General features: G+C 36.1%; 1 protein-coding gene across 3 annotated transcripts in view; it reads right to left on the minus strand.

The window, feature by feature from the left end:
• The window catches only part of Mer (ezrin/radixin/moesin family protein merlin), a 488,739-nt gene that overhangs the window by 373,939 nt on the left and 91,516 nt on the right, over positions 1-23,284 (minus strand). The window lies entirely within an intron of this gene.

The following is a 23,284-nucleotide window of genomic DNA, read 5'->3' on the forward strand; positions in this document are numbered from 1 at the left end:
TATCTGCTATTAGGACAATATCATCTGCAAATTTCAGATGATGCAGCCTTTCTCCTGTTATGTTTATTCCTTTTGTTTCCCAATCAAGGCTTCTAAAGACTTCCTCTAGTGCAGCTGTAAATAATTTGGGAGATATGGTGTCGCCTTGCCAGATGCCTTTTTGTATTGGGAACTACTGGTTTCTCAGTTCCCTGGGTTTCAAGTGCTTTTAGTGTTACAGATGTTTTAACTGAATCAAATGCTTTTTCGTAGTCTATATAGACCAGACATAAGGGTTTATTTTATTCCATTGATTTTTCAATGAGCTGTCTTAATGTGTGAATATGGTTCAAAGTATTGTAATTCTTTCTAAATCCAGCTTGTTCACAGGATTGCATTCCCTCTAGTTTAGATTTTATTCCATTATTTATAATTTTTGTGAAGACTTTATATATGGTGGGGAGTAGGCTTATGGGTCTGTAGTTTTTAATTTCTTCCTTATTGCCCTTTTTAAAAATTAATATTAGAAGTGAATTGTTCCAATTTTTCTCTGTTTTAGGCATTTATTAAGGAGTTTAGTCAGTTGTTTGATAACATAGCATCCTCCCAGTTTTAAGAAGTCTACCATAATTCCATCTTCTCCTGGGACCTTTTCATTCTTCATTTCCTGCAGTAACATTTCCACTTCACCCTGTAAGATCTCAGGGGCATCGTGTTCTTCCTCACTCGAGTTACCCATTGATGATTCTTGGATGTCTCGGTCTTTGTCTTCATAGAGTTCAGTTAAACGTGAATTCTTTTGATTATTACATCTCTATTTTTTTATACGTTCACCATTTTTTCCTCTTACAGCATTTTCTATTTCCTTTGTTCCAACTGATAATGTTCGTCTTAGGACCTTCGTGTTGTTTTCTATTGTTTCTTTAATTTTCCTAGTATTATACGATCTAATTTCATGTTTCATCCTTTTACATATAGTTTACATACAAATTTCTGGTCAGAACTTATTTCTTTACTGTACAAGTTACCAAAAGGTGCACAAATACAATTACTGAAATAAGAGCCAACAGGCTTCAATTCGGCGAAGCAAAATTATTCAAAATTAAGTGGATATTGAATACCACATTATTTCTTAGCCGAATAAGAAACTCAAAGATAGGAAATCGAATCTAAGAGCTTCATGCTGAATATAGAAAGCTCCGATCACTGTCCTTAGTATTTTCCCATAATGTAAAACACAGCTCCTAGGAGATGTATTACTGTAGTAGGTGTTGGCTTATGCTTGGACTCACCAAACTTTATAGTTTTCTATATTCGGCATGAAGCTCTTAGATTAGATTTCCTATCTTTGAGTTTCTTATTCGGTTAAGAAATAACGTGGTAGTCAATATCCACTTAATTTTGAATAATTTTACTTCGCCGAAGTGAAGCCTGTTGGCTCTTATTTCAGTAATACATCTCCTAGGAGCTGTGTTTTACATTATAGGAAAATACGAAGGACAGTAATCGGAGCTTACTCCACCTTTACTACGAGTCGCCCTAGCATTGCACTACCTGGTGTTAGCTTATACTTGGACTTGCAGAACTTTATAGTTTTCTATATTCGGCATGAAGTTCTTAGATTCGATTTCCTATCTCTGAGTTTCTTATTCAGCTAAGAAATAATGTGGTATTCAATATCTACTTAATTTTGAATAATTTGGTAGTGTGTTTGAGGGGATTTCCTGTTGTTGTGTGTTGAGGAAAAAGAGTGCAAAACAAGTGCAAGACATTATCCCCTCGTGGTCAACAGATATAAGGTTTTGTCCTCCTCCTTTAAGAGGACTACTTAACTTGGAGTAGGAAAGCCAGTCTATTTGGTTCCAACATGAATTGACAGATACTTGACTGTATTGGTTTGATAAATTACACTGGTTATATGAGAATCTTTAATATATGCCAAAGGACACTAGTAGCCATTTTATTAATAATTATGTTCTACCTCTTATGGAGGCAGAGGCTTGTACTGACACCCACTTTCCTAGTACTTGCTTGAAACATTTAATGAGTGTATCCCAGTTCTTATTCACATAAGAGGTTGTGTTTCCTAAGTGGATTCCAAGTATTTGCTTCCCTCAGCAGAATAGTGGCCAGACACAGGGTGTCAGTTCAGTTTCTCCATCTGCCACAACACCAACACAGTCCAGTGATTTCATGTTTTTTTTTTTTTTCCCCCTCTGTTGAGCACATGCACGAGAGATTGGTTGCTCAACCTATAGTACATTAGTACCATATATAGGTAGTGGGTTGGGAAAGAAGGAACTTGTTTACATTTGATTTAAAACACCGTATACTGTATTCCTTGGGAAACACATCAGGGGAAGACTGTTCCACAATACAGCAGTAGAAGGGATTCAGAAGGAGGAGGAAAAGAAATTTGTTCTGTGGGTTTCAAGGTGCACCGTGAAGAGATGTTGAACAGTAGCTGCATGTGTTCCAACCAGCTTAGTACTAAGTGGGGGAATTATTTATAGAATACACATATTGCAGAAAATAAACATCTGTGCAAAAGTGAGAGAAGTGAGTTGGTAAGAGATGGGTCATTAATAAGTCTACTTGCTCTCCTCTGTATTGAGTCAAGCATTTTGAGAGAGCTTTTAGGGGCCCCACTCCAAATGTGGGAGCAATAGTCAATAGCTTGGCATATTTGCGATTTGTATAAAGTTAACAGCTGTTCAGAAGTGAAGTAACATCTTGAGCAAAAGAGAAATCCTGATTTTTTCTATAAAGCTGAGGATGCAATGGTTGTGATGTGTTTATGTCAGTAGAGACTTATTATTGGGGTAATTCAAGGAAGAGAAATCTCATCCCGTCTGGAAATTTGGGTGTTGTCAAAAGTGATACTGGGAAAAAAATGGGTTTTTTTTTGTGAGAATAAGACAGAACTTGATTTTATTAGAAAAATTGACAAGGTTATCTGAACCCCATTGGAAGATGGCTTGGAGATCAGAATTGAAGTGGTAGTTGATGTTCTGTAGGTTGAGGTGAGTAGCATAGAGTAAGATTTATTAAATGAAAGGGAGAAGTGCAATGTGTCTGTCATCTGCAAAACTCTGTATTGGGTTGGAGGTCAACTGAAGTAAGTCACTGATATATAGCAGAAAGAGGGTTGGTGAGAAAACCCAGACATTAGTTGAATGGTGAGAGGATAAGGAACCATCCACACACACACACACATGCTATATGTGATGGTGGATGGTTCCTTATCCTCTCAGAGAGAGAGAGAGTTGGCAATACAACTACAGAAATCCTGAGACAGACCAAACGATGCTAGTTTGCTTAGTAAGCCTTTGTGCCAGACCAGGTCAAAAGCTTTGGAGATATCAAGTGCAACCACTTAAGATTCAACAAATGTCTCCATGGCATTTGTCCAGAGATGGGTGACATATGTAAGTCGATCTTCTGTTGATTGGCAGCAACGGAATCCATACTGGTGGTCGTTTATTAGGTGGGTGCCTTCAAGGTAGTGCAGGAGTTAGGAATTGATAATTTTTTCCATTACTCTAGACAGGACTGAGGTGAGTGAGATACGGCGGTAGTTAAACAGCAATGACTTGTCGCCCTTCTAGGGAATGGGTTTGAATATAGGCCAATTTCCAGTCTGTGCCAGTGGAGTAAGAGAGTATATATAGGTGACATAGGACAGGATTCCGTTCTGGTACACAAACTTTCCAGGCAATAGGAGGAATGCCATCAGGGCCAGGAGACTTTTTGTGTGTGTGTGTGTGTGTGTCTAATTTGTACAGTATTTTTCTGATGTCTTTCTGGCAAAAGGGATTGGGACATTGTATATTGGGCATGTGGAAGGGTTGGGGCACATTTGCCATTGTCAGTTATGTGTGCATTTGAAGAAAGTGTGAAGTTCAGAGATTGGCTTTTTCTGTGGGTGATAATGCAACAGAGTCATATGGAAATGATAGGGGTGGGAATAATGTTGGGCAAAAGTTACAACCAATTGCTTTGGCAAGAGACCAAAAGGCTTGGCTGCCGTTTGAACAGGCAAGCTGCTAGTTTCCTGCTTTTAGCTCTTTTGAACTCTGTTTTGGAAGCAGAGATAGTTTTTTTTTTTTTTTTTACATCTATTTTGGGCTTGAGTAAAGCTCTAAAGAAGAATGGAGTTTTCTCGATTTGAGCCAGTGGGTATGTATGCTTGATTTTTTATTTGTACAGCCTTGGCACATCTTTTGGAGAACGAAGGGTTAGTTAGGGGATGGCTGTTCAGAGTAGTATGGGGAATGTATGTTTCCATGCCAGTGAAGATTACTTTGGTGATAAGTTAGTGCATATGTTTGGGTTGGAAGTCCAGAAGATAGTCCAACCATGGGCATGAGGCATAGATGCCACGGAGGCTGTTCCACTAGACACTGTTATAATGCTAAGCTACTCTTGTATGGGAGTAGATGGTAAGCGTTGTTGCATGGGGAGGAGATGAGCACTAGATTGTGGTCAGAATTATCTAATGGGCCACTACATTCACTGTGTATTTGGAAGCGTTGTTGGTGAGGAAGAGATCTAGGGTATTTGGGGAGTGGTTTGAGTTATCTGGTTTGTATGTGAACAAGCTGTGTAAGGTCACTGGTGATGACAAATGTTTCAGAATCTCTGCCTGCAAGATCTGTGTAACTGGAGGAGGTTGTCAGTTGGTGTTATGGACACTGAAATCTCCTAGGAGTATGACTTTGCTGTTGGGAAAGTTTGACTGGAGAAAATCAATTTTTAAGGAAAGAGTTATTAAAGAGCTCAGAGTGGTTGGTGGCATTAGAGGAACGATAGAAACAGCAAATGAATTTGACTGAGTGGAGAAGGGATATTTTCAACCAAAAATGGTCAAAGAGTTGGGCAATTCTAGGTTGGGTACTCTCTGGCAAGACGAGATTTGAGTTTCTGCCAAAAAGAGTAAGTGGGATTTGGTGGGCTGAAGATGGTAAGAGACACTATTAAGTTGGAGTTGAGGCCACTGATGTTGGTGAAGTGGATATGCAAGATTCTGTGAGGCATATATTTCACTAAGTTTTAAAAGGTATACCATGAGTAGACATATCGATACAAAATTAATAACGGAAAAAACTCGCATACAAAGATTATTTAATAGGAATCTTCAGTACATATTAAGCTCAAATTAAACAATAACTGACAATTCCAAAAGCATCACCTAAGTAGCTGGTGTACGATAATTAAAAAAGGTCAATAAGTTTCCTAAAAATAAAAAAAAAATAAAAAATATTAATAATAAAAAAAAATAAATAAATACAATAAAAAGTTAGGAAAGATTAGCTGATTTGTAAAGTACTATCTCCCATAAAGGGGATAGACGTAAGCCGTCGGATCTGTTTAAGTTAGGAGAATGAAGTAGAGTTTTACATGTTTCTTTATAAAGGCATTCCATGAGAAACTGACTTTTGTGAAGAACTCTTGTCTTTCTCCAATGAACTCTGTGTCTAGTGAAGATGGCATGTTCTGCAAGTCCAGACTTTTCAGGTTTAAAGTATTCAATATAAGATTGGTGTTCTTCTAGCCGAATAGAGGCAGATCTTCCCGTTTGTCCAAAATAAGATAATCCACAAGAGCACAGAATCTGGTAGACACCTGGATGATTAAGATGTGAAAGCTTGTCCTTAGGAGAAGTGAGAAAGGTGGAGATTTTTCTAAACGGTCGAAAGGCAACAAAAATATTCAGTGGTTTTAAAACTTTTGCTATATGTTCACTGATGCCTTGTACATAAGGGATAGTAATGCATGTTATTTCTTCTGTGTTTGAAGAGGAAGACATATTAAAACTACTCAAAGTTCTTTTAATGAAGCAATTCTTATAACCATTAGATAGAAAGGAAGAAGTTATATATTGTAGTTCTTTCTGTACAAGATCGTCTGAAGAACAAAAGGAGTGGGCCCGATGAACCAGTGTTTTAATAGTTCCTGCCTTTTGACTGGGATGGTGATGAGATTCCGCATGGATATAATGGCCTGTATGAGTCTTCTTTCTATAAACCAGGCATTCTGCTGAGACCAGTAGTAGATTGTATAGGTTGCCCCACTTACAAAATCTCAAAATTTTTTCAAATTTACTCTCCTCTTCAACTAGAAGAACTGATACTTATAAAAATACTTTGGATTTCAAAAATAAAATTTCAGATCCTCATTTGGACGTTTCTGATATCATGATCAGTTTAGATGTTCTTTCTTTATTTACAAATGTGCCTCTTTCTGAAAGCACTGAATTACTACAACAGGAATTTCCTTCAGACATTGTAAACTTATTTGATTTTGTAATACATTCTGGTTATTTTTTCTTTAAAAATAAGTTGTATCAACAAATTGAAGGAACAGCAATGGGTAATCCTCTTTCTCCTGCTATCTCCAATTTCTTTATGGAACATTTTGAACAACATTTCTCCCAGACCTACTCATTGGTTCAGATATGTCGATAACATTTTTGCTGTATAGAATGGCTCTTCGGATGAACTTCAACAATTTCTCACTAAGTTAAACGCATTTCATCCTAGGATCAAGTTTACCCTAGAAGTAGAATCAAATAAGCAGTTAGCCTTTTTAGATCTTCTAATTCTTCGCCAACCAGATGGTAACCTACATTTGTCAGTTTATAGAAAGAAGACTCATACAGGCCATTATATCCATGCGGAATCTCATCACCATCCCAGTCAAAAGGCAGGAACTATTAAAACACTGGTTCATCGGGCCCACTCCTTTTGTTCTTCAGACAATCTTTTACAGAAAGAACTACAATATATAACTTCTTCCTTTCTATTTAATGGTTATAAGAATTGCTTCATTGAAAGAACTTTAAGTAGTTTTAATATGTCTTCCTCTTCAAACACAGAAGAAATAACACGCATTACTATCCCTTATGTACAAGGCATCAGTGAACGTATCGCAAAAGTTTTAAAACCACTGGATATTTTTGTTGCCTTTCGACCGTTTAGAAAAATCTCCACCTTTCTCACTTCCCCTAAGGACAAGCTTCCACATCTTAATCATCCAGGTGTCTACCAGATTCCGTGCTCTTGTGGATTATCTTATTTCGGACAAACGGGAAGATCTGCCTCTATTCGGCTAGAAGAACACCAATCTTATATTGAATACTTTAAACCTGAAAAGTCTGGACTTGCAGAACATGCCATCTTCACTAGACACAGAGTTCATTGGAGAAAGACAAGAGTTCTTCACAAAAGTCAGTTTCTCATGGAATGCCTTTATAAAGAAACATGTAAAACTCTACTTCATTCTCCTAACTTAAACAGATCCGAAGGCTTACATCTATCTCCTTTATGGGAGATAGTACTTTACAAATCAACTAATCTTTCCTAACTTTTTATTGTATTTATTTTTTTTTTTATTTATTTATTTTTTTATTATTATTATTTTTTATTTTTAGGAAAGTTATTGACCTTTTTAGTTATCTTACACCAGCTAATTAGGTGGCGCTTTTGGAATTGTCAGTTATTGTTTAATTTGAGCTTAATATGTACTGAAGATGCCTGTGACACACAGGCAAAAATTATACTATTAAATAATCTTTGTACGTGAGTTTTTTCCGTTATTAATTTTCATCATCATCATCATCAAATTCCTTCCATGTACCCTCAAGGGGTGTACAGGATATGATAGTACTACATGAAAAAAATTACATCATTATTAATTTCCTATCTACAATTTTCCTCCAAATCAGTCTGTTACTTGTCAAGACTACAACCTTATCAGATCTCATATTTCTATCGTCTAAGGCACTTTGTACCGTATCAATCCACCTATATCTTGGTCTTCCTCTGGGTCGTTTTGCTGCCAACCTGGCAGAGAACACTTGTTTTGCTAATCTTTCCTCGCCCATTCTGTTTAAGTGACCATACCACCTGAGATTAGCTCTGCTAATGCATTCCTGGATGCTGACAATGTCAAGTTCTTTCCTAATATCCTCGTTTTTAATATGATATTGCCATTGATGCCATCTGTTCATGCCTATAATCTTTCTCGGGACTCACATATCTGTGGTCTCTAGTCTTTGGTCAAGTGTTTTACTTCTGACCCAGCTCTCAGATCCATAAGTTAAAACTGGTTTGAACACTGTCTTCTATACAGCTAATTTAGTGTTCTGGCTAATTTCTCTCTTATTCCATATGAATTTATTCAATTGACTTCCCACCATACCAGCTTTGCTGATTCTGTTGTCTAGTTCTATATTTAATTTACCATCTTCAGTAAAAATTGTGCCTAAATAGCTGAAATGGTTTACTTGTTCCACAGGTTCTCCATTCACAACACAGTTGACATTTTCAATGATTCTGCCTATTTTCATTGTCTTTGTCTTTTTATTGCTGACCTTCTTACCATATCTATTACAACAGCTATTCAATTTAGTCAGAGAATATTGCAGACTTGTAGCACATTTCTTTAGAAGTATAACATCATCCACATAAAGCAAAGAGCTGACATTAACATCTCCAATTTTGATATCATGTTTAATACCACTTTCCTTCATAATGTGATCCATATAGATAATGAATAACAGAGGAGATAATGTACATCCTTGTCTCACACCAGATTTAACATTAAACCATCTTCCTGTACTTCCTTCAATTCTAACTGCTGACTTACAACTCAAATAAAGACTAAGTATTGCTTGATATAATGCCCCATTGACACCATATAACTGCAGCATATTGAATAGCATCTCTCTTGGCACCTTGTCATATGTATTTTCCAAATCAACAAAACTTAAATACAGATCTTTGTTATATTCCCATGATTACTCCACTATTTGTCATAAAGTGAAGATCTGATCCTGACAGCCTCTATTTGGCCTGAATCCAGCTTGTTCTTCACCAAGCTTTTCTTCCACAATTCTTCTCAACCGTTTCTCAAGTATACTTGCATAGATCTTGCCAGGAACACTCAGTAGGGAAATACCTCTGTAATTCTCACATGCAGTTTTATTTCCCTTTTTATATATGGGTACTATGAGAGCTCTACTCCAATCATCGGGAATTCGTCCCTCTGTCCAGGCTTTCTGAACTATGCAGTGCAGCCACTGTAAGACTCTTATACCACCATACTTCAGCATTTCTGGTCGAATATCATCTACTCCTGCTGCCTTTCCACATTTCAAGCCTTTGATGGCTTTTTCTACTTCAAGTATGGATATGTATTCCTGACTGCATGCCTGGTCAGTGTTTTTTACCACTGTGCTGTCATCACTGCTTGTTTCATTTAGCACTTTTTCAAAGTAATTACTCCATACTTCAAGGATATCTTTTTCTCCCGTTTTTATGTCCTTTATCATCTCTAATTCCTTTTACAGCACTCCTTCCTCCATTCTTAAGCTTCTTCAACAACCTCCAGAATATTTTGTCACCTTCTTGATATTTATTTTCTATATTCTTGCCAAAGTCCTCCCATGACTTTTGTTTAGCTAGTTTTACATAGTGTTTAGCATTCTTGCATTGGTCTCTATATTCTCTAAGAGCACAAGCTGACTTATTTGACAGGAACTTTTGGTATGCTTTCTTCTTTTCCTTCACTGCCTCTTTAACTTCCTGTGTCCACCAGAGAGTTCTGATTTTTTTATCGTTACAGACAACCTCACCACATGCCTCTCTGGAAGAATCAATCAATGTTTTCTTCAGAGTTTGCCAATGAATCTCCAAGGTTTGATTCCTGTTCTCACAATCTTTCATTTTTTCTTCAATAATCTTTGTGTACTTTAGTCTACAGTTCACATCTGAGAGCTGCTCAACTTTTATTCGCATTAAAACTTTCTTACATGTTATTCTTTTCAATGTGAAATTCAATTTTATCCTGCTCAAGACTAAATAGTGATCACTTCCAATTTCAAATCCTCTGTACACTCTGGTGTCCTGCACCAGGGAGAAAACATCACTATCAACAATAACATAGTCAATGAGACTTTTCTTATTCCTAGTCTCTTCTCTCCATGTGAATTTTGTGCACATTTTTATGTTGGAACATGGTGTTAGTAATAACCAGTCGATGTCCTGAGCAGAAATCCAACAGATATTTGCCATTATTATTAGCTTTGCTCTTTTCTCCAAATTTTCCCAAAATATTTTTGTATGTCTCACAATCATTTCCTACTATGCTATTTAGATTCCCAACAAGGACCAACTTTTCAATTTTTTTTGTGTCAGTTGCTTTTTCTAAAGCATTAAAAAATTCCTCCACTTCTACCTTAGTAGAACCTTCTGTGGGACTATAGGCACAAATAAGTCTCATTGTCCAGTTCCCCATTCTCATATTTGCCCACATTACTCTACTTGAGACTGACTGCCATTCAAGAAGATTAGCCTCGTATTTTGTGTTGAATACTATGGCTACTCCTTCTTTTCCTTGTCATTGCCTGAATATAACATTTTGTATTTATTGCTCAGAACGATCTCACCAGTTTTGGTCTTTTTTGTTTCAGTCACCCCTATTATGTCGATCTGGTACTTATCTAATTCCTCAGCTAGCTCCATTTCTTTGCCATTCAGGCTTCTTACATTGATAGTACCGATCTTTAACTCTGGTGATGTTGAGTTGGGGTTAATTTTCAGATTTTGTTATTAATTAATTAATTTAATTGATAACTTAATTTTATATATTATATACCTTAATTTATTTATATAATAGATAACTTAATTTAATAAGTTAATTAATAACTTAATTAACAAAATTAAGTTATTAATTTTGTATCAATATATTTCACTGCACACATTTCCCATGCAGTGCCTACATACTAGTCTTCATGGTGGCTATTAGTGGTGTTACTTGATTTTGGCACTACTTTAGCTTTTTTGTAGTCTACGATCCAATTGTTTTCTCCATTTTGTTATTTTTCTTCTAGTTGTTTTTGAAGATGATGACTTTGTTTTCTCTGGGCAAATGTTAAATCTGGTCGAGAACATATATGCTATTGAGGTCAAGTATCCTTGAACTTGTTGATCACTGTTATTAATTTAGATGTGCTTGTCAACATGTCAAAAGTCACTTTTGAGAGGCATGGAAAGTCAATTCCATCCTTTCTTTTATTTATGGATCTGAAATGATGGCACCTGATGATATTTTTAGAATTGAAGTTGCATTCTTCTGCTAATTTGATGATGTCTTCTTTTAGTGATTTTCCATCAGAAAATTCAAAATAATGGCAATGAATTTTTTGTTTTTGGCCTCCATTGAGTAGTGTACCGTTGATGCGATTAGGTCATGGAGTTCATTTGCAGGCAAGGGTGAACTTGTGTTGTGGCGCTGATCATCAATCAGTTCAAGCTTAGCTGCTAGTGCTCGTATTTTGGAGGAAAAAGTTTCATTCGTAAACGCGCATTTAATTTGGCTCCTGAGGATGATTGGTATTTCCTTGTGTGTTAGAGAAATCCTTCTCTTTGCATGTTATAACTGTAACATTATATGCTGTCAGGATTATGACGTGGTAAGAAAGTTAAGGACAGAAAGCCCTAAGCAACATGTTTACTCAGTGCAGAATAGGCTCTATGGCAAATGTGTAAAGGGGACCAAAAAGTAGACAGCCTTGTTTAATACCCCTGCTGTATGGTGTAGATATAATAAGCCTATTGTTTATCTTCATGCAAAAGTGAAGATTAGAATATAACATCTTAATGGCTCAAAATGACTTGAGCCAAAACTGAAGGCTTTCAAGCGGTTGAATAGGTAGGAATGCTCAATATGGTGGAAAGCTTTTCTTGGTACAGTGTTACAAAGCACATGGTTTTACCATTGTTGTTAGCTATGTTTATCAGATCCCTTATTAGGTATAAGCTTTTGTGAGTGGATTGTCCTGGGATAGAACAGCTCTGGTCGCCTATCTATTATTTTGTCCAGTGAAGGACTGAGTCTGTTGCCAAAAGTCTTTTGATGTTATCTTACAGTCAGTGTTTATAATGAAGATGAGGGTCACCGGTTTCCTAATTTTGTAAGGTCTTCTTTCTTTGGGATAAGCTTAATAACATGTTATCATACTAGGTAGGAAGCCGTTGTCAGTGGCTTCAACATATATATTCTATGGAGAATAAGTCAAGTTCAGGATTGGTCAGCGGTAAGCACATCTATGCCAGGAGATTTACATTTACCTTTTAGTAAAAAAAAATCTCCCCAGCCCTCTTTTCCCATAAACCCTTCCCCTTCCCCCAAAAAAAACAATTTCTATGTTCAGCCGCCTCTTGCATCTCTTCTCCCCCTCCAAAAAAATAAAAATAATGATATATATATATATATTATATAAAAAAAACGGGTTTATCAACTTAATTCTCCCACATTGCATCAAACCCCCCCCCCCCCACTTTTTCCAAAACTCCCTTCTCTTTTGATACCCTAACAGCAGAAGTATGCACATTGCAGAAAGAAGACAGCCAACAACATCCAAAAACAAGTATGTGAGAATTTCCTTCCTCTATTATTCAGCATATATTTGTCTCAAAAATACGTCTGTAATGCCCTAAGAATTCTTGAGTAAAAAGCTAATGACATTAAAAAAGGGGCACTCCTAAACGAAAGCAGGTAAAATACCTGTAAAAAATAATAGTTTTTAAGAGGAGTTACATGTGAATTTTCCCAGAAATAATACCTATAAAAATCAAGCATTTGTCAAATCATGTAATGATGGGAAGCTCTGCATTATGCTGCATTGCAGGTGAAAGGATTTTCAAATCAAAGAGGATTATACTAATGACATTGATGGATGTTGAGTTAGCTTTGTATATGCTTTTACAGTACTTCAAGGCAAATAAGAGAATTTCATCACAGTCTTCTATAATGCTTCCACTATCTGAAATAGTTATAGCAGAAAGAGTGGTGGACTCTTTGGAGTTTTCCCAAAGGAAAAAAAAAATAATAATAAAAATATTTTGTCAGTGCGTCTGTGAAGTTCATGTACCTACACTGTGATCTTATTAGAGCACCACTTGCACAGTGCTCTAGAATGATAGATAAATAGATAGATAGTAAACTATATGTGAATATCTATAGCCGAGATATTCACATATGTGAATAATTATGGCCTAGCACCATGCAGATAACTTGATTTTTGTTTTTACATTATTGGAATAGCACTTCCTCTCTTTCTCTCACATACACAAACAGCTGCTTATACCACTTTCTACTGGTCTTAATGATTTCCCATATCATATACGAGGGTGGTCTGTAAAGTTCTCCTCCTCGACCATAGATGGCAACATTATCGGCAAGATGTTTTTTTTCTAGGTTGGTACATCTGTCATAACCGTCCATGTGAAATTGCAAGTCATTCTATATCAAGTAGTTTGTTTTATACAGCTGTCTGAAGCAAAAGTGTTGTCTGTATCCCTTGAAATGAATAAAATTGAGTATCATGCAGTTATAAAATTCTTTGTAAAAGAAGGTTTAACACCAAAAGAAATTCATTTGAAGTTCATAAAAGTTTATGGGCACTCTTCTCCTTCGTTTCCGACAATTAAGAAATGGGCTGCCGAGCTTAAACATGGCCGTACCAGCCTTGAAGATGATCCATGTGAAAGACGTCCCAAAAGTGTAACAACATCAGAAATCGCTGATCAAGTACACGATATGGTATTGGATGACCAGTGAGTCAAAGTGTGTGAAATTGCTGAGATTATAGGCATTTCAAAAGAATGTGCAGGATATATTTTGCAAATGAAAAAGCTTTGTGCAAGATGGGTGCCACGCTTGATCACAACAGATCAAAAATATACTCGCATGAAAATCTCTGAATTGTGCTTGGAGCATTTTAACAAGAATAAAACTGATTTTGTGCATCGATTTATTACTATGGATGAGACTTGGATTCACTATTACACACCAGAATCCAAACAGCAGTCAAAACAGTGGACAGAAGCTGGTCGTTCAGTGTCAAAGTCGGTTCTATCAGCAGGAAAGGTCATGACATCGGTGTTTTGAGATGCTAAAGGCATTTTGTTTATTAATTATCTTGAAAATGGTAAAACAATTACCGCGGAATATTATTCCGATCTTTTAATCAGACTAGACGAAAAACTTCCAGAGAAAAGATACGGTTTGCAGAAGAAAAAAATCATCTTTCATCAGGACAATGCATCTGCCCACAGAGGTGTTTTGGCAATGGGAAAATAAGGGATCTGCACTGTGAATTGTTGGAACATCCATCCTATTCCCCAGATTTGGCTCCATCTGACTTCTATCTCTTTCCAAAACTAAAACTGTTCCTCACTGGTCAGTGTTTGTCTTCGAATTAAGTGATTGCAGCTGTACAGGAGTATTTTGCAGATCTTACTGAGAACCACTACAGGGATGGGATAATGGTGCTGGAGCATCGCTGGAATAAACGTATTAGTCTTAAGGAAGATTGTGTTGAAAAATAATTTTGAAATTATAATTTCGTTTTTTCATTGTTAGGCCGAGAACTTTTCAGCCCACCCTAGTACATATATACCATTCTGCAAGGCATTTGGCAACAAATAGCAGTAACAGTCACTTATACAATAAAAGCAACTATAAAACATGTTCAAGTGTTCATTTTAAAATGCGTTTGAAACTACATTTTAATGCAATAAACAAAAATTAACATGAAATTCTCTCATAATCTGCATTAAAAAAAAAAAAAACATGAAACAATCAGCCTTCAATTTTCTTCTGATTTATTTGAAAGACGAAGGCTCTCAATGTGGCTGTTATTTTTTATTTATCTGATAGACAAGATAAATTTGGAACTAATTATGCCTGCAAAGCTGCTGTGTCTTTAAGTACAACAGTTTTTTTGCATCGAAACAGCAATGGTTCATAAAACATTTGGTCTGCAAGTTCCTTTATCTGAAATTGCTATTTTTTTTTTTCTTTTCATGTAACTCCCATTTACAAAAAGGTTTTTGTAGACTTATAGTACATGAATACTCTGGAGAGGATAAGGAATTTAATTTTTTTTTTTTTTTTTTTGTATTTTTATTTATTTTTTACACTCCAGAAATCCTGCTCTAGAACCAAACATGGAAATTTTTCCAGCCACTTCAGGCTTTCAATTAGCAGGGAAGTTTTCACACCAGTTATGAAATGCATCCCCCCCCCTATCAAAAGCAAGCAGACCTCTCCACCAATTAATTAACTGACAGAGCTTCTAGGATACCAGTGTTGGCCATCACTTAATTACAGTGATAGCCAACTGAATTAATTAACATATAACATAAGTAATTAATGTAAAATTATTTTAAGAATTCTAGGGTACTCACAACATAATTTATACAGTCATATATAAATATTTCCATGGTTTTCATTTAAATCCAAAATATACATATTGATGGCTCTAATAATACTTTATATATAATTTCTTGGCATCTTTAATTTAAAGCTACTATAACATGAACTCTCATGCTATCTTTGGTTTGTCATTGGGCTTTTGAGAGATCAGATGGCCACAAGAAGGAGGAAAAGAGGAAATTGGTTTTTTTGATTCATAAAACTATCAAAAGATATGTGATGGATTTTAAATGTGTAAAGCAGAATAGCAGTTGTCAGGCTTAAAGGAAAACCAACAAATGTATCAATAATAAAGATCTATGCAACTACATCATTATATAATGAAGATGGTATTAATGAATTCTATGGCCAACAGAAGATAAAACAAATTCCAAATAAATGCTACCAGAATGTCCAAGTAGACTGAAATGCAAAAATCAGTACAGATATAGGAAGGAATTTTCTTCCCTATTATGGCACATTTGGTTTGGGTGAAACCAATGACAGAGGATACAATCTTATCAATTTTCCCAATCAAAATAATTTGACAATTACTAATACTTTATATCCTCATAAGCCATCAAGAAAATGGACATGAACCTCACCTAATGGATCTGCCCACAATTTAAATGATTATATGTTATATACTTGTTTGGACAACACATAAAACATCAGTTAACCTTCCTAAAACTAGATCTTTCCTGGGAGCCAATATTGGCAGACCACAACATCACTGCTACTCTAAATCTAAAATTAAAACAAACAAAAAGTAACCAAAAACAAAGAAAAAAATATAATGTTGAGAAGATGGAATCACCTCATATTAGAGAACAATATATGGTAAATCCCATACTACCAATTTCTTGAATATTTCTTCAAAGAATTCAGAAGTATTGAAAATGAATACAAACTATTTTCCAAACAATTTTAGAAGCAGCTGACACAATAACAATAATAGGGATATCTTGAAGGATCATCAAACCCTATATTACAGAGGACATCTTACAGTGATGTGAAGGAGAATATTAAAATCCAGTATAAACAAAGATAATGATAACAGGAAAAAATATAAACAACTAAACAAAATAATAAGAATTAAAACAGCTACAACCAACTGGATTCTGAAGAAACAGGAAAAGACTGAAGAGGAAATTACAAAGAAACAACCTCAGAAGTGCTTTCTAAATTATAAGAAGATTAACAAATCCTCCCCTAACACTAATTGGCCAACTGAGGATGAAATAGGCATTCTTTTGTCAAGAAAGAGGGTAAAAAAACTTATACAGCTTTGACTTAATGGAAAGCTGTATAACTGAGAGAAGACCTCCACATAGCCTTCAAAGGAATGCAGAGAACCGACCATGACTTCTGACCTAACGTCCAATCCCCACCTTCTGTGGTGCACCATGTTAGGTATCTATCTGGATACTGAATGGACAAGGATGGGCTGGCAATTTGGGATTTAGCTGACCAATTTGTATTCTTATTGGCTTAAACCACAGTATAAATGATGGTACAGCATGACAGATTTTCATGCAGGCTGGGGCGTTGCCCAGTTAAACAAGGCCCCATTGTTTTCGCCAGGCAACTGGGGCGAACAGCGAAAAGTCTGCTACTTGAACAAATCCTAAAACAGCCCAACTCAACATCACCAGAACTCAAGATTGGTAATATCAACATAAGAAGCCTGAATGGCAAAGAAATGGAGCTAGCTGAGGAATTGGATCTCGAAAAGTACCAGATCGATATAATAGGGGTGACTGAAACAAAAAAGACAAAAACTGGCGAGATCTTTCTGAGCAATAAATACAAAATGTTATATTTAGGCAATGGCAATCAAGGAAAAGAAGGAGTAGCTATAGTATTCAACACTAAATATGAGACTAATCTTCTTGAATGGCAGGCAATTTTAGAGTGATGTGAGCAAATATCAGAATGGGGAACTGGACAACAAGACTTAAGAGGGTTGTTCGATAAGTCCATGCAAAAATGAATAAAACAATTTTTTTGGAACAAACATTTTTTATTTTTCAACGCAGTCTCCTTTGAGGTCTATAGAAACGATGCTCAAGTTTTTTGATCACATCCATATAGTATGATTTGTCCAACTCTTCAAAAGAGGCAGTTGTTTTGGCATCCAGATTTGTTTCCAAACAGATTTGGAAACAAATCTGGAGAATAGGGGAGGGGAGGGGGGGGATAAGAAAGGACTTGGTAGCATAAATTGAACAATTCTGCAATGGTTCACTCGCTGATGCTTTTGATCTAGTGTGAGTAAACGAGGTACCCATTTTGCAGATAGTTTTCTCATATGTAAATGTTCATATAAAATATTATGTACACAATCATTTGAGATGCCCACCGCATTAGCAATTTCATGCACCTTCACTCTTCTATCAACCATCACCATATCATGGATTTTTTCAATAATTTCTGGAGTAGTGACCTCAACAGGGCGTCAAGAACGTTCGGCATCACTTGTGCTAATATGGTTACTTCGAAAGTTACTAAACCACTTATAAACCATTCTAATTGAAGGTGCAGGCTCGCCATAATGTTTATCAAGCTTAGCTTTGGTTTCCTGATCCATTTTGCCTTTCAAAAAGTAATGTTTAATGTGCAGTGATTACTACACGGAATTCTTTCTCATCCATTTTTCACAAATCGCGGTACTTGATCAATTCAAATGAATGCCAAAAACAGAGTAATAGATCTGACTGAAACTTAGAGTGTGATCCTCCGATAGTTGCCAGCAACTAAAAATAACCTTGATATGTACTGGTGGTGCCATCTCTTAGGATTGGCATGGACTTATCGAACATCCCTCGTATTTGTGCCAATGGTCCAACAGAAGTTTCTACTAAAGTAGAAGAATTTTTTTGATGCTTTAGAGAAAGCAACTGACACAACAAAAAATGAAAAGTTGGTCCTTGTTGGGGATCTAAATAGCAGAGTGGGAAATGAGTGCCAGACATACAAAAATATTTTGAAAAATTTGGAGAAAAGAGCAAAGCTAATAATAATAGCAAATACCTGTTGGATTTCTGCTCACGTCATGGACTTCCTGGCAAAAGTTCCTGGTTATTACTAACACCATGTTCCAACATAAAAATGTGCATAAATTCACATGGAGAGAAGAGGCAAGGAATAAGAAAAGTCATCACTATCAACAATAACATAGTCTCATTGACTATGTTATTGTTGATAGCGATGTTTTCTCCCTGGTGCAGGACACCAGAGTGTACAGAGGATTTGAAATTGGAAGCGATCACTATTTAGTCTTGAGCAGGATAAAATTGAATTTCATATTGAAAAGAAAAACATGTAAGAAAGTATTAAAGCGAATAAAAGTTGAACAGCTCTCAGATGTGTAGATTAAAATACACAAACATTATTGAAGAAAAAATGAAAGAGTGAGAACAGGAACCAAACCTTGGAGATTCAGTGGCAAACTCTGAAGAAAACACTGATTGATTCAGCCAGAGGGGCATGTGGTGAGGTTGTCTGCAAGGATAGAAAAATCAGAACTCCATGGTGAACACAAGAAGTTAAAGAGGCAGTGAAAGAAAAGAAGAAAGCATATCAAAAAAGTTCCTGGCAAATAAGTCATCTTGTGCTCTTAGAGATAATACAGAGACAAATGTAAGAAAGCTAAACACTGTGTAAAACTAGCTAAACAGAAATCATGCAAAGACTTTGGCAAGAACACAGAAAATAAATATCAAGCAGATGGCAAGATATTCTGGAGAAGATATTCTGTTGAAGAAGCTCAGAAATGGAAGAAAGAGTGCTGTAAAAGGAATTAGAGATGATAAAGGTGATGAAAACTGGAGAAAAAGATATCCTTGAAGTATGGAGTAATTACTTTGAAAAACTGCTAAATGAAACAAGCAGTAATGAGAGCACAGTGGTAAAAAACACTAACCAGGCATGCAGTCAGGAATACATATCCATACTTGAAGTAGAAAAAGCCATCAAAGGCTTAAAATGTGGAAAGGCAGCAGGAGTAGATGACATTCGACCAGAAATGCTGAGGTATGGTGGTATAAGAGTTTTGCAGTGGCTGCACTACATAGTTCAGAAAGCCTGGACAGAGGGACGAATTCCCGATGATTGGAGTAGAGCTCTCATAGTACCCATATATAAAAAGGGAAATAAAACTGAATGTGAGAATTACAGAGGTATTTTTCTAGTGTTCCTCATAAGATATATGCAAGTATACTTGTGAAACGGTTGAGAAGGATTGTGGAAGAGAACCTTTGTGAAGAGCAAGTTTGCTTCAGGCCAAATAGAAGCTGTCAGGATCAGATTTTCACTTTACGACAAGTTGCTGAGAAATCATCGGAATATAACAAAGATCTGTATTTAAGTTTTGTAGATCTGGAAAAGGCATATGACAAGGTGCCAAGAAAGAAGGTATTCAAAATGCTACAGTTGTATGGTGTCAGTGGGGCATTATATCAAGCAATACTTAGTCTTTATTTGAGTTGTAAGTCAGCAGTTAGAATTGAAGGAAGTACAGGAAGATGGTTCAGTGTTAAATCTGGTGTCAGACAAGGATGTACATTACCCCTCTGTTATTCATTAGAGATTAGCAAAACAAGTGTTTTCTGCCAGGTTGGCAGGAAAAAGACCCAGAAGAAGACCAAGATATAGGTTGATTGATATGGTAAAAAGTGGCTTAGAAGGTAGAAATATAAGATCTAATAAAGTTGGAGTCTTGACAGGTAACAGACTGATTTGGAGGAAAATTGTAGATAGGAAGTTAGTGGTGATGTAAATTTTTCATGTTGTACTGTCATATCCTGTACACCCCTTTAGGGTACATGTCAGGAATTTGATGATGATGATTGTCAAGAAAGGATGAAATCTTGCAGCACTGCCATGATCACACAAGCTAGCTTTTTCTCAAAATACAGCAGCCTTAATAATCAAAACCTTGAGAACATGACACAAATTGCATTGGATGAGAAGATTTCCCAATTTTAAGAGAAGAGAGAGAATGAGCAATTTAATTCTTTGAAGGTGGGAAAATCATCAGGCATAAATGGAATAACTTCAGAACTACTGAAAGCAGGAGGTGGAGTGGGGAGAGCCTATCATAGATGCTCTAATCAAAATTTGTGAAGAAGGTATGGAACAATGAATAATAAGCTAGTGATTGGTGCAGCCCTATTCTGATTCTTATTCCTAAAAAAGAGAAAAGTACAAAACTTGGCAATTATAGAAGTATCATTTCAATCAGTCATCCAAGCAAAATTTTTCTAAATTTTTCTCTCTAGGATTGAGAGGAAAATAGAAAGTGTATTGTTACAGCACTAAGTGGGATACAATAAAAAAATACAACAAATCATTCATCTATAATACATCTCATTAGAGAAAAATATATCGAACATAATAAAATACTGTATCGCAGATCTTCTTCAATTCAGTATGGCATGAAGCACTGTGGAAAACACTGAACCGGTATGGAATAGATAATAAAATAGAACAATTAATTAAAACTTTTTACCGTTCCTCAGAAATGTTAATAGAAATCAACAGCAACAACAGCAAGCCTTTCAAAATGGAAAAGGTGAGCTTCGAGGCAGCATATGTTCACTGATACTTTTTAACCTATGTGCTGAATATATAATAAACTTAGAACTGGAAAATGTTTAGTGGTATTAGAATTGCAGTTGGTTGTAGAAAAACCAATAAACTTATATTTGCCAATGGGATTGACCAAAGAGCAGAGAATAAATATCAGTTACAAGAATTAACAGTTTGGGCACTTAGTGGTTATGGATAAACATTCAAAAATCAAAAATGATGTCTTCGGGCAAAAAAAAATGAAAATGGCAGTTAATGATGAAAAACTGAATAATTATTTATTTAGCATAAGGGGGAAATACAAGGAATTACTGAACAAGACTACATACAGGGGATACTTAAGAGTCAAAGCTGCATAACTGGGAGAACTCCACATAACCTTTTAAGAAATGCTGAGAACCGACTGGGACTTCTGACCTAATGTCCAATCCTCATCTTCTTATGGTGTACACTGTTAGGTATATAACTGGATAGAGAACAAACTACGATGGGATGGAATGACAATTTGGGATTTAACAGACCAAACTATATTCTTATTAGCTTAAACCACAATGCAAAATGATGGTGAAAAATGATAGAATTTCATGCCAGCTGGGACACTGCCCAATTAAACAAGGCCCCCATTATTTTCATCAGGGAATCAAGGTGAACAGCAAAAAGTCAGCTACTGGAACAAATCTCATAACACATCCTAACTCAACATCAACAGAGTTCAAAAGTGGTACTATCAACGTAAGAAGTGTCAATGGAAAAGAAATGTAACAAACAGAAGAGCTGGATAAGTACCAGATTGACATAATAGACATGACTGAAACAAAGAAAACAAAAACAGGTGAGATCTTTCAAAGCAACAAATATAAAATGTTATATTCTGGCAATAACAAACATGGAAAAGAGGGAGTAGTCATAGTATTCAACACTAAATATGAGGATTGTAAAGTTATGTTGATTTTGTTATTTTTAAATTTTTCTTATATTTAATTTTATCAGATCTTACTAAATCTCCGATTAAATGTTCAATTATTCCACTGGCTGCGCCAATAAAAAATTATGTAATTTGATATATAACTTTACCTATCTACCTTACTCATTTGTCTCTCTTAATTCTCTCTTAAGTCTCATTAATTCCTTACTCATACAAATCTTATTATATCTCTATCTGCTGGCCGCTATAAACGTATTGAATGATGGTGCACCGCGATGTTAACAAAGACGCTGCTTCAGGCTAGAGCCAATCCCTTCGTTATAATTCTGATATTAACCCCGTTTCTAATTTTGGAAAAATATATTTGTTAACGCTGCGCCATCCAAAATTATTACACTAGAGAAGCTTCGTCGTCTGGGAGAAAACACTCAGAATGGCACAATATTCAATATTCATACAATTACTATTCCAAAATTCACCAAAACTTATGTTTTAATTTTATTGCAGTCATGGCTATCCCCAAGATTTTGATTCGCACAGGTTCTATTTTTGAGTGGTGCAATGAGAACATAGATCAGGCAAGTTATTAGGTTGACAAGAAAGGATTTATTCATAAAAAAATACGGTACAATTACTGATAATTACTTAACTAAACTAATTCAATCATGTAGGTGTAACCTGGGCATTCTTAATCTTTCTCAACATGAATCAATATCTAATACTAAACACATTATGAATTCCTTTTAATTACTTAACATTCTTAGGTAATCATTTATCAAATCTTGGTCTCAGGAACTGACTGACTATAACAGAACTATATATTCAATCACAACACTTTGCAAGTCCTCATACACAGAGATACAACATTCTATATGTGGATCAGATGCTAAAGTCCTATTACACTTCGAAAGTCCAATAACTTATCAGCTCCTATCTTCATTACAATCTAACATTCCCGTATATACAAAAGATTAAAAAAGTTCTTACATTACCGAGGCATTAGGATCATTCTGGCTTTCTCTTTCGATCATCTGTTATATTCCTACGGCTCGATGTTTCTACCTCCGCTTTACTGCTTTCTGAAAGGACTGGCTAGCGAATACATTCACGATTCACTTCCTTCGATGTAGGCGAAGCTGGTCTACGAGGATCGGTCCATGTGGTTCCACACATCATCTCAGTCTATGCTGATTATACCGCTGTGCCGAGGCCTATGCTCGCACTCGATCTCTGTCTGACCGCTTAGCTGCCTATGGACATCGTCCTTCTCGACCGCACTCGAACTTCCTTCTCCGGAAACAACAGGAACAAGATGGAAAAAAGCCCCGAGTTGGCGTTGCCAAGCTCTATATATTCACTGCTGTGATATTCTCCCTACTACGTCATTGTTTTTACCCGGCACCTAATTCTTCTGCACTCTGTGCCGTCGCTCCTCCTTGTGTGTCCACGGGAAACTCCCGCGCGCCTTTTAGACTTTGCGTACGTGACTGCCTCTGGACATGTTTTTAATCCGCTTATCTGTTC

The sequence above is a fragment of the Typopeltis vanoorti genome, chromosome 4, assembly GCF_054136105.1.
Source record: "Typopeltis vanoorti isolate ZY-2024b chromosome 4, IOZ_Tvanoo_1.0, whole genome shotgun sequence".
Lineage (NCBI taxonomy): Eukaryota > Metazoa > Arthropoda > Arachnida > Uropygi > Thelyphonidae > Typopeltis > Typopeltis vanoorti.